Genomic DNA, 9,708 nt, shown 5'->3' on the forward strand with positions numbered 1-9,708 from the left:
AACAAATTAATTGGCGTCAATATTAATAGTAATATCTCTGTAAAAAAAAAGAACAAAAAACAAAAACAATGATCATGTATAACACCTAAACTAAAGTACAAGAGAGTCTCCCAAACCCAGCAAAAAGAAATAAAAAGAGAGACTCCCAAAGTAGTTTTTGAACACAATTTTTTTTGTCCTTTTTTATCGTTGTTCTGTCCTCGTAGTGTGTGGATAAGTATAATAATACCACTGTATAGATTTCCAAAGGACTAAACCCATTATTGTACTTTTGGTCCCAAACAAGTCTGTAATATAACCCTCTCTCCATGGAAACCAGAAAGTCTTCTCTTCCTCTTCCAAAAAAAAAAAGAAAAAAGAAGAAGTGGGTGCCCTTTTCTACTCTTCTATAATTCTATCTTCTTCGTTCTTCCTTCAAATCCCCTTTATTTTCTCTTGGGGTTGACTGTTGAGTTTATACTTCGTCTGAGGATTCGGGTCTAGATCTGGTATGGTCGTGGATATGTTACATATAAGGTTGTTTTTGCTAATATTTTTCTAATGCAATTTGAATCTTTCTTTATCTCTCAAATTTTTTTTCCTGGTTTCATTACTTTGCGTTTTATGCTTTGGATTATTAATATTAGTTCTATTGTTTTATCATACCTTGTCTTTGTGACTTTATTTGCTTTAAAGGGTTTTCTTTTCTTGGATTTCTTGTAGATTTTTTGTTAATTTGTTTGGGGGTTTTTTTTTTATCAGTTTTTCAAAAAATGTTTCAGTTAAATCCCAAGGAAACCATATAAAATGATGTGGGGTGTTTTGGTTTGGTTTAAAATGTTTGTTTTTCTATGTGTAGTAAAGGAGCTATTTGCATGTCTCAATGGTTAATTAGCCCAGGAATCTTACCTTGAAAAGGTCAGATTTTTTTTTTTTTTTTTTAATTTGCTTTGATTTGTCTATTAATCTCTCTCTTCCCAACAAAAGAAACTTTAAGATCTCTTTGGGCTTTATTATGTAACACTGATTTTTTTTTTGGTATACTTAAAATGAATCGTTTATTTTTTTGGTTGCAAAATCTTTAGATTTTTGAAGAGTTGGTAAGTATACTCTTTTTTGCAATATGGGTATCATTTTTTACCTTGTTTTTGAGTTTATTATGCGGTTCATGGAATGAATTGGTACTGATTTGGTGGTTGGTTTTTTTATGATGAATAGTTGAAGGTATGTATTAGGTTAAGATGGAGTCTAGTCTTTTTTGGTTGTTTCTATTTTTGGTAGTTTTGGTTATTTAGTGTTCAAGATGTACTCCTAGTTTGGAGTTTCAAGGGTTTTGGTTAAGGTTTAAGGGTTTAATTGCATGTGATACTTCTTTGTACATGTTTGTGGCTTAGTGTTAGAAAGATCTTGTTGTTGTTGAGAATGGAATACTAGCGTGGGATAAAGTCTAGAGTAAGAAGTGTTCAGATTATGACCCTCTAAACGAAAATTTCAGTCTTTAATCTTTGAAGTTGAAACTTAAAATAAGTTTATTTTTACTTGAGTATTGGCATTATAACATAGTTAGAACATCAGGCTTAGAAATGATCCGTTCTTGATGTATGAAAGTAAATAATTCAGTAGTTGGAGGGAAGAGTTATCAAAGTGGAACAAAGGGAAGAAACAGTAAAAGCCAATTCTGGGAAGAGAAAAGAAAACCTTGTAAGTTAGGATATGAATAAGTTTAGGGATATATTGAGATGCTTGGAGTTTGTAAATTGGATAAGGTTTGAATAGGTTAAAACTTGAAAGAGTAGCTGGGGACTTGAGGGAATAAGTTGATGACAAAGAAAGTTATACTGATGGCTCGGTTAAAAGAGTTAGTTAACTGCTATAGGTTGTAAATTTTGTAGGCTTAGGGCGTTGGAGGTTTACTAAGTGGAAAGGAACACTCAAATGATCATTGCTTTAAACTTCAATTTAGAACACCCAAAATTTAATAAAGTCTAATAATGTTTGAAAAATATTACTTGCACTTTTTCATGTTGTAGTAGCTTCTACATTAATAGCTAGCTAGACTCCCAATTTTCTAAACAAAGAAAGAAAAATTGTGCTAGACTCCAATAAATTTTAGTTTCACTAAGGAAATTTCTTAAAATGGTGAAGACGAGATTCACACACTTAATTACTATTAGAAGTGGAACATACGTTAGTCAAATAGATTTGGTCTTTACTTGAAAAGTTAATAGTAGATATTGTAAAGATTATAAGTTGATTTTATGAGAGAGAATAACCACAACACAAATTCGTGGTACTAGACATTTGTAGTATAACGTGGAAAATAGGAGATGTTAGAGGGACTTAGGATTTTGGTGGTGGGATTTGAAGGGAGAGAAACAAGTGTTTATAGATTTTTAATTAAAGAAGGGAAGTGGAGTCTAGACAAAGGCGTTGATAAGATGCATAATGAATGAATAGCATTAAAAGGGGGCTGAAGAAGCACTTGGAGAATGAAAAATATGTAGCCAGCTGATTAAGGAGACTTGGTGGTGTAATGAGGTGGTTTAAGTAGTTGTTAGATGAGAGAGAGAGAGAGAGAGAGAAACCTACCTAGATATAGATAGTGACTCGCTTGTGAATATTATGAATTGGCAAAGAAGCAAAGAAAGCTGTCAAAAAGGCTAGATTTAAGGCTTATTATGCATTATAGAGCAAGTTAGTGACGAAAGATGTAGAAAAGAATATAGATTTGTTAAGACAAGGGAATGAAAGCGACTTGAATGTGTTCAATATATTAAAAATGAAGATCAAAGTGTGTTAGTAGGAATAAGAGATTAAAGAGAGATGGGAGAATTATTTTGATATATTCTTTAATGGAAGCCACACAAAAGATTAGAGCACACCTAGTTTTTCCCAACTGGGGATAGAAATCATAGGTTTGTTTGAAGAATTAGGATGATTGGGTAAAGGACGCTTTGAGGACGATGGAAACAGGAAGAATTGTGGACCTGATGAATTAACCATTGTTGTTTGGAAGTGCTTGGGTGATGAGATGAAAAGATCTTTAAGTGATAACAAAATGTCTAGTGAGTGGAGAAAAACTCTCAAATATCCATATACAAGAATAAGGAAAATATTCAAAATTGTACAAATTAATGTGCAACTAAGCTTATGAGTCACACTATGAACTTTTGGGAGAATAACAATATTGGAGATTTATTTTGATTTTATTCCAAGGTGATCTGTCATAGAAGTTATTTTATTATATGTCTAATGTAAAAATAGAGAAAATGTAGAGAAGCCCATAAAGATCTTTATATGGGTTTTATTGACCTAGAGGAAGCGTATAATAGAGTACCTATGAGAGTTTTTGTGGTTTGTTTTAAAATAGAAATGAGTTCCTTTAGATTAGATTAAATTAATTAAGACCATGGAATTAATAAAGTTTTTATGTTTGATGTAGGTTAACTAGCTATCTCATTGGATGATATCAATATGAAGTCTTTTGGTGTATGCCTTTTGTAGATGATATAGTTTTAGTTGATGAAATTTGAGAGTTAATGTCAAGTTAGAAATTTGTAGAGATGCTTTACAATCTAAAGGCTTTTAGCTGAGTATAACTTAGTCACAGATTACATGGAACATACATGTCTATTTGTTTTTAGAGTAGATATCTTCTGCTGTCCCTTATTTTCTCGGTAAAAATGACATAGTAGTTGGATTTATTTTGTCTATAGTCATTTTTTATGCATTGCTATTATATGTTCTCTCTTATCTTTTGCAGATTTCTTCAACCTTTGACATATAATTGGTTGACGAAGAGAGAGAGCACGCTTGTAAGCATTCATGAAATGGTCGTGACTGTGTACATGCGTGCTCTTTCTCGTTGTCATACAATTTCCCAACTGCAGCAGGTTTCTTTAGTCTGTATACTTGTTATTGGGCATTTGGGTAGCAGGTTGTTTGATCTTTTATGTACACAAATTCAAAATATAGAATACTTATAACTCTAGGTCTATAGAACCTATGTGGAAATTAAGAATGTTTGTGTGAATATACAAATTCAAAAAATATAATACATATAAATTTATATCTATAATGCCTATATGGCAATTAAGAATGTGTATATGTGGGTGTTAAGTTCAAGTTATACCTAGTGTTAGCTTTGTTAATATTAAATCACTTTTTATTGTATGATATTTTTGAAAAAAAAAATTCATTATTGGATTACATTGTTTTCTTATAAACTTGTGCTTGCAAAATATTACAAAGTTTCAAGATGATTAAATACCAATTACTATTTCATCTATAACATTTTTTTAAAAATCACGCACAAAATATAAGTTTATATATGCTAACTAACCAAGCTCTCTCTCTCTCTCTCTCTCTCTCTCTCACGTATTATTTTAAACTTATAAAAAAAAATGAGGTCATATATTAGATAGTAAATAATATTTGATTACCATATAATTTTGGTGTACATGTTAAACATGTAATCCAATAGTGGGATTTGAAAAATATCAATTCAATTTAAGGTGTAACATTGTCAAAATGTTACTTTGGTGTAATTTGATCTTTACCATATACATATGGGCTTATGTAAGATCACTCACACCCAAGTGGGATTGATCGAACCCCCTGTCAAAGATGAAATCCCATTTTGGGCTACAGCTTGTTAATTGGCTATAATTTTTATAAATATTAATGTGCATTTTGTAATAGCCTTTTTTATATTTTTGAATAGGCAGAAAAAGTATTTTACCTGGTGATCCTTTTAAGAAAGATCGATGCATGATGTTTTAACACCAACCCCCCCCCCCCCCCCCTCTCCTCTTCCCCCCAAAAAAATCCATTTTTACTTGTCCTTGTGGTGGGTTAGAATTTAGGTAAGTTATGGTTTAGAACTTCAAAAAGAATATTTGATAGAGGCTCTAAAGGGCTCTGATATCTCTTGGGTTTTTCCTTAATAGTTGGACTTTATAGAGGACACACACACATTCTCTCTAGCCATGCAATGGTTGTGTCATTATAATGTCTAACTACTCTATAAAGCATTAGAGGGGCTCTGTACAGTTTACAAACACCCTAGTTTAAAATTTTTATTATTTTTATTATTAAGGGTTTACTAAGAAAGTGCAATTGGGGAGGGCACAACCCATGAAGTTCAGGTAAATTTGAAAATGAATATTGTCTTGTTGCCTTCATCTAGATGAGGATCTAAGGAATAATATCAGGTCTAAAATTGGTATTTTTTCACATTGTTTGAAGTTCTGAGTGTTTCCTTCCCTCTAAATAACCACATGAGACAATGAGGGATTGCAAACAATGAGAAGATTGTAAGTTTCGTCTTGCCTATAGGGTTCTCAATAGAGATAAGGCTTTGTTTGGCCATATCCTAATATTTACTACCAGACTGCCACTATTGTTATATTGATTTTTTTTTTCCATGTTTGTGCCTGTCATAGAATTGTTTATGGACAAATCTTCAATGTTTAAATTTCTTTTCTTTTTCCTTTTTTTCTGCTAGGGCATATACGTGGTATAGTAAACATTTGTTTTCAAAGTGTGGGTGTTGGGGGCAGGGACGGAGCCAAGATTTTAAGTTAAGGGGGGCGACTTTGACCTCTAGTTTGGCAGCTTCTTAGTTGTGGAGGTTTTTTTTTTTAAATTTTTAATGTGTGCATTTGCTAGGTAAAAACAAAATTATTCTATTTAAAACTTTTTAAAGGGCAATTATTTATTTGAGTAAAATTGGTTAATTAGACTTAATTTTTTTTAGCTTTGCTATTGGTGATTTTTGTTGTTGCACAAATGTTTTTGGGCTAGTATATGTTGTTTTAGATTTTAGATCTATAAAATTTTAATGGCCTTTAAAATGAGAAAAGTGCTAGAAGTATATTGATGATATAGTGAGTAATTATTGATAAGTAAAAAAGTTATGCAAGTAATATACCCAGATGCGAACCAATAAGAATTTGTACCTCAACAGTTTATAAAAATATTGTAAATAAGTTTGTATCTTTAACGTTACTCTAAAAAGATTCAATAATATTGTTAATAGGGTAAAATGTAATTTTATAGAACAAAATTGCTAAAATTAATGCATATATATATATATATAATTTTTTTTTTTAATTAGGGGGGGCCACTGCCCCCCTTGGTCAATGAATGCCTCCGTCCCTGGTTGGGGGCAAGAAACACAACAATTTCGAACGGGAAAATACAAGTCATGCTGAAAATGGTTATGCTTGAGATTTAAATACTAGTATTAAAACTTTGGGGAAGACTGGGGGTGGCACATCCCCCAAACTTGCCATTGTAACTGTTGATGGTTTTAGTCTTTTAGGTCATATTAGGTTTGTGATTTAATATCTAGAAATCTATCCTTTTCGTCTCATTTCCAAAGTCCTAGTGTGTAAGAATTATTTTTTTCTAAGTTGGTTGACCTAACCATGTAGATATCTCTAAGTGGTGGTGCTGGTCACTGTCACTCATTTGCATCATAGAACTTGCTGCATATGAAATGGTCCATATATTTAAGTAATAATTCTATTCTTCTTTGTATTCTCAAATTGTATATATTTACAATGTTGACATTCATGTATTCTAGCTACTCATAGGAAAAAGGTCTTGTAATGGTATGATTAGCTACAAGAGTAGCAGGATGCCGGTTTTAAGTATAGGGAAGAAGAAAATAAAAATATGTAGAGCAATTGAACATTGCATTTTCTTTTTCTTTTTTTTGAAAAGAAAAACCACAGAACTTGAAAGTAATATTTAGAAATTTCTGAAGCCTTTATTAATTGATTATAAGTAACTTGATTGTCTCTCGTGCCCTCTATGCATCAACTTATTTCTTTTTATCGATTTAATGGTTATAAGATTAACTATTCAGGATTATTGTAAATGGTTTGGTTGCTAATTTATTTGCACAAGATTATTGAACTCACTATCATAAATTGTTGACGAGTTCAAATTTTTTGTCTCACTCTTTCTACTCAACTATATACTTCAACTATATACTCCACAAATAAGAGCATGTCACATATCCATTTAATTTATTAAATGCTACATTTATGTCTTTTATTATTTCAATTTTCTAAAATAAATAAATAACCCATTATATTTAGGTGATTGAAATAATAGAAGGTATAAATTCAGCATTAAATAAATTAGATAAATATGTGACATGTTTTTATTTGTGGAGTATGTAGTGGAGTAGGAAGAGTGGAATAGAAGATTTGAACTCATTGTTGACTACTGTTTGTTGCATGTTACAGTTGTGTATTTCTATAGTATTTTAGAGCCTGTTTAGTTTAGAATAGTTTTGGATCATATCACTCAAAAATCATAACTGAGTTCTCAAAACACGTGGGACCCACACAAAGGCTTGATTTTCACATTGTGTTTCCATCACTCAAAACTTAAAATTTTTGAGTTAAAGTGATGGAAACTGGAAACACAAAACTGGTGTTTTCAAAAACTGAGATACAAAACTCAGTGGCACTAAGGTAAATATTCGGACTTCATGGGGCCCATAGGCTTTTGTGTTGTCTTGTCAGTTCAGAGTTGTTTGGTATTACCGTTGCAAGCACCACCACAACAAACCCAGCACCGCCAACAACCACCGTGAAATTGAAACTTAGCCACCGCCAAAACACCAAAACCAACCAACAAAACTAACCCCCGATCCACACCATCGAAACACAAAACTAGCCTCAACCGATTTAACCCAGCCCCAACCGATTCAAGCAACGCCTCCACCACCGTGACCCAAAAACCCAATCTCAAACCCGATCTCCACCGTGACCCATAACCCAATCTCCACCGTGACTTAAACTAGATCTCCACCGTGAAACCCAGCCAACACCCAAATGACCACCATCGAAACCCACCACCACCAATCCGAACCTAGCAACCATTGAAACAACCCACTACTTTAAACGCAATAACCACCGATTCAAACCAACCAAAAACAGCTAAGAAAGAAACAGAGAAGAGAGAAAAAAAAATCAAATACAGATTAAAGAGGGGAGATACAGAGAAAATTAAGGGTATGAAATTGAAATTGAAAAAAAAAAAAAAAAAAAAGATCGAACAAAAGAAGAGAACTTGTTGTGCGCGTGCGTTGATGTGAGAGGCAAGGGAAGAATGGCATGCCCTTGACCATGATCCCAGTTCAACAGAGGGTTTTGGCGTAAAATCATGGTTTAGAAAAAGGTGTGTTAAATGAGTATTGTGGGTGTGGTGACTAAAAAGACCTAAGTAAGTATTTGGGCATTGGGCTTTGTTGATGAGCGCTAGTTTGTTTAGACTAAAAGCCTCCTAGAACCGTAACTCGGCCCATGAGTCGAGAGTCCGAGGATTCGTCCGAGGACGAACATCTCCTCGGACAGACCCACGATGACCCTATGACTCGCCAGGAAGATCAAGGCAGGGTTACGTAAAAACCGTTGGTTAAAAAGGGGATTTAGGCGCCCTCCAGACGCAACGGTGTGAGAGAAATATCTTATGAAAAGGCTGCCACCTCCACATTAAAGACCCTACACCTACCTCCCTAGCCGCATTAATGGGGGAGTGACCCCTGAACAGTAGAATTAAACTTTCTAGCTATTATAAAAATACTTCAAGAAGGTTGTGGAGGAGGGAGGATTATTTTTGGGGGAGGAGCAGAAAAGAAACTAAGAACTGTAAGTTTGGCATAAAAGAAAAGTAATATATAAATTGTCCTCGGCTTACGTCCGAGGAGGTTCCCTTGTCATATTTGTTTATCATTTGCAAAGATAGTGCATTATAGCCTGCTTGTCACGTTTCCAATACCCCTAAACTAGATTGCAGGCCTATACTCTATAAATTTCATTGTTTAAGGTTCATTGGGCCTGAGCCCACGTGTGTTTTTGGATCCAGGTACAATTGAGCGCTTACCGTGGGTAAGAAACTGAAATTGAAAAAAAATGAAGGAAGATCGAAAAGAAGAAGGGGACTTGTTTGGTTGTGCTTGTGCGTTAATGTGGGCGGCGAGGGAAGAACGTGGTTTTCTGATGGGATAAAATGAGGGAGAGGAAATGAAATGAAAAGAAGAAAAGTATGTTCACGCGGGTAGGATACAGTTTCACCGTGTAATGTCAGTGGGTGGGGTCCACAGCTTTGGCAAAAAATTGAGTTAAAAAGATGAGATATGTGATTGAGTTTTTAAACCAAACAGGAGTTTTGGGGTTTTTTCAGTGAAAGTGGGATTTGAGTTATGAGTGATGAGTTTTAAGTTTTAGTTATGAGTTTTGAAAACTGAGTGATGAGGAAACCAAACAGGCCCTTATTTTCAAGAATTAATCTATTAAGAAGTGTGTTTTGTTTCATGTTATATTTTAATTACAAATAATGTTGCTCGCATAGCTACTATTTTAATTAAATCCATGTTTTGTGAAAGATGCTTGTGTGGTTGGTTGAGATCTTCAAGAACTTTGAGAAAATGAATGATTGTGCTGAAAAGATATCAAGCTATAAGCACACACGTAGATGGATATAGCTATGAAAATGACAATATGCAATTTGTATTTCCATTTGAGGAACAAACTAAATGACTCAAAAAAAAAAAAACTAAATGAGTAAATGTTCATTTAATTATTAGTAACTTTTGGGAGAAAATAGTAAAATAGGCATAACTTTTTAACTATATAGTTAGTTGTTACGGTTTGCAAACTATATCTTTTACTAGCATGTCGAGTCTAAGAGGCTCGATTTTGGGCCCAA

The 9,708-nt window shown here is 33.4% G+C and overlaps 1 long non-coding RNA gene across 2 annotated transcripts; it reads left to right on the forward strand.

Annotated features, from left to right (window-relative positions):
• Nucleotides 1-238: 238 nt before the first annotated feature.
• Nucleotides 239-9,447, forward strand: LOC142609538 (uncharacterized). Of its 2 annotated transcripts, none has more exons than XR_012839623.1 (3): nucleotides 239-516; nucleotides 839-897; nucleotides 3,743-9,447. It is a non-coding gene; the product is annotated as an uncharacterized LOC142609538 (long non-coding RNA). The 2 variants fall into 2 exon arrangements; XR_012839624.1 differs by having other exon boundaries at nucleotides 239-488.
• Nucleotides 9,448-9,708: the final 261 nt, after the last annotated feature.

This window comes from Castanea sativa, chromosome 9 (genome assembly GCF_040712315.1).
Source record: "Castanea sativa cultivar Marrone di Chiusa Pesio chromosome 9, ASM4071231v1".
Lineage (NCBI taxonomy): Eukaryota > Viridiplantae > Streptophyta > Magnoliopsida > Fagales > Fagaceae > Castanea > Castanea sativa.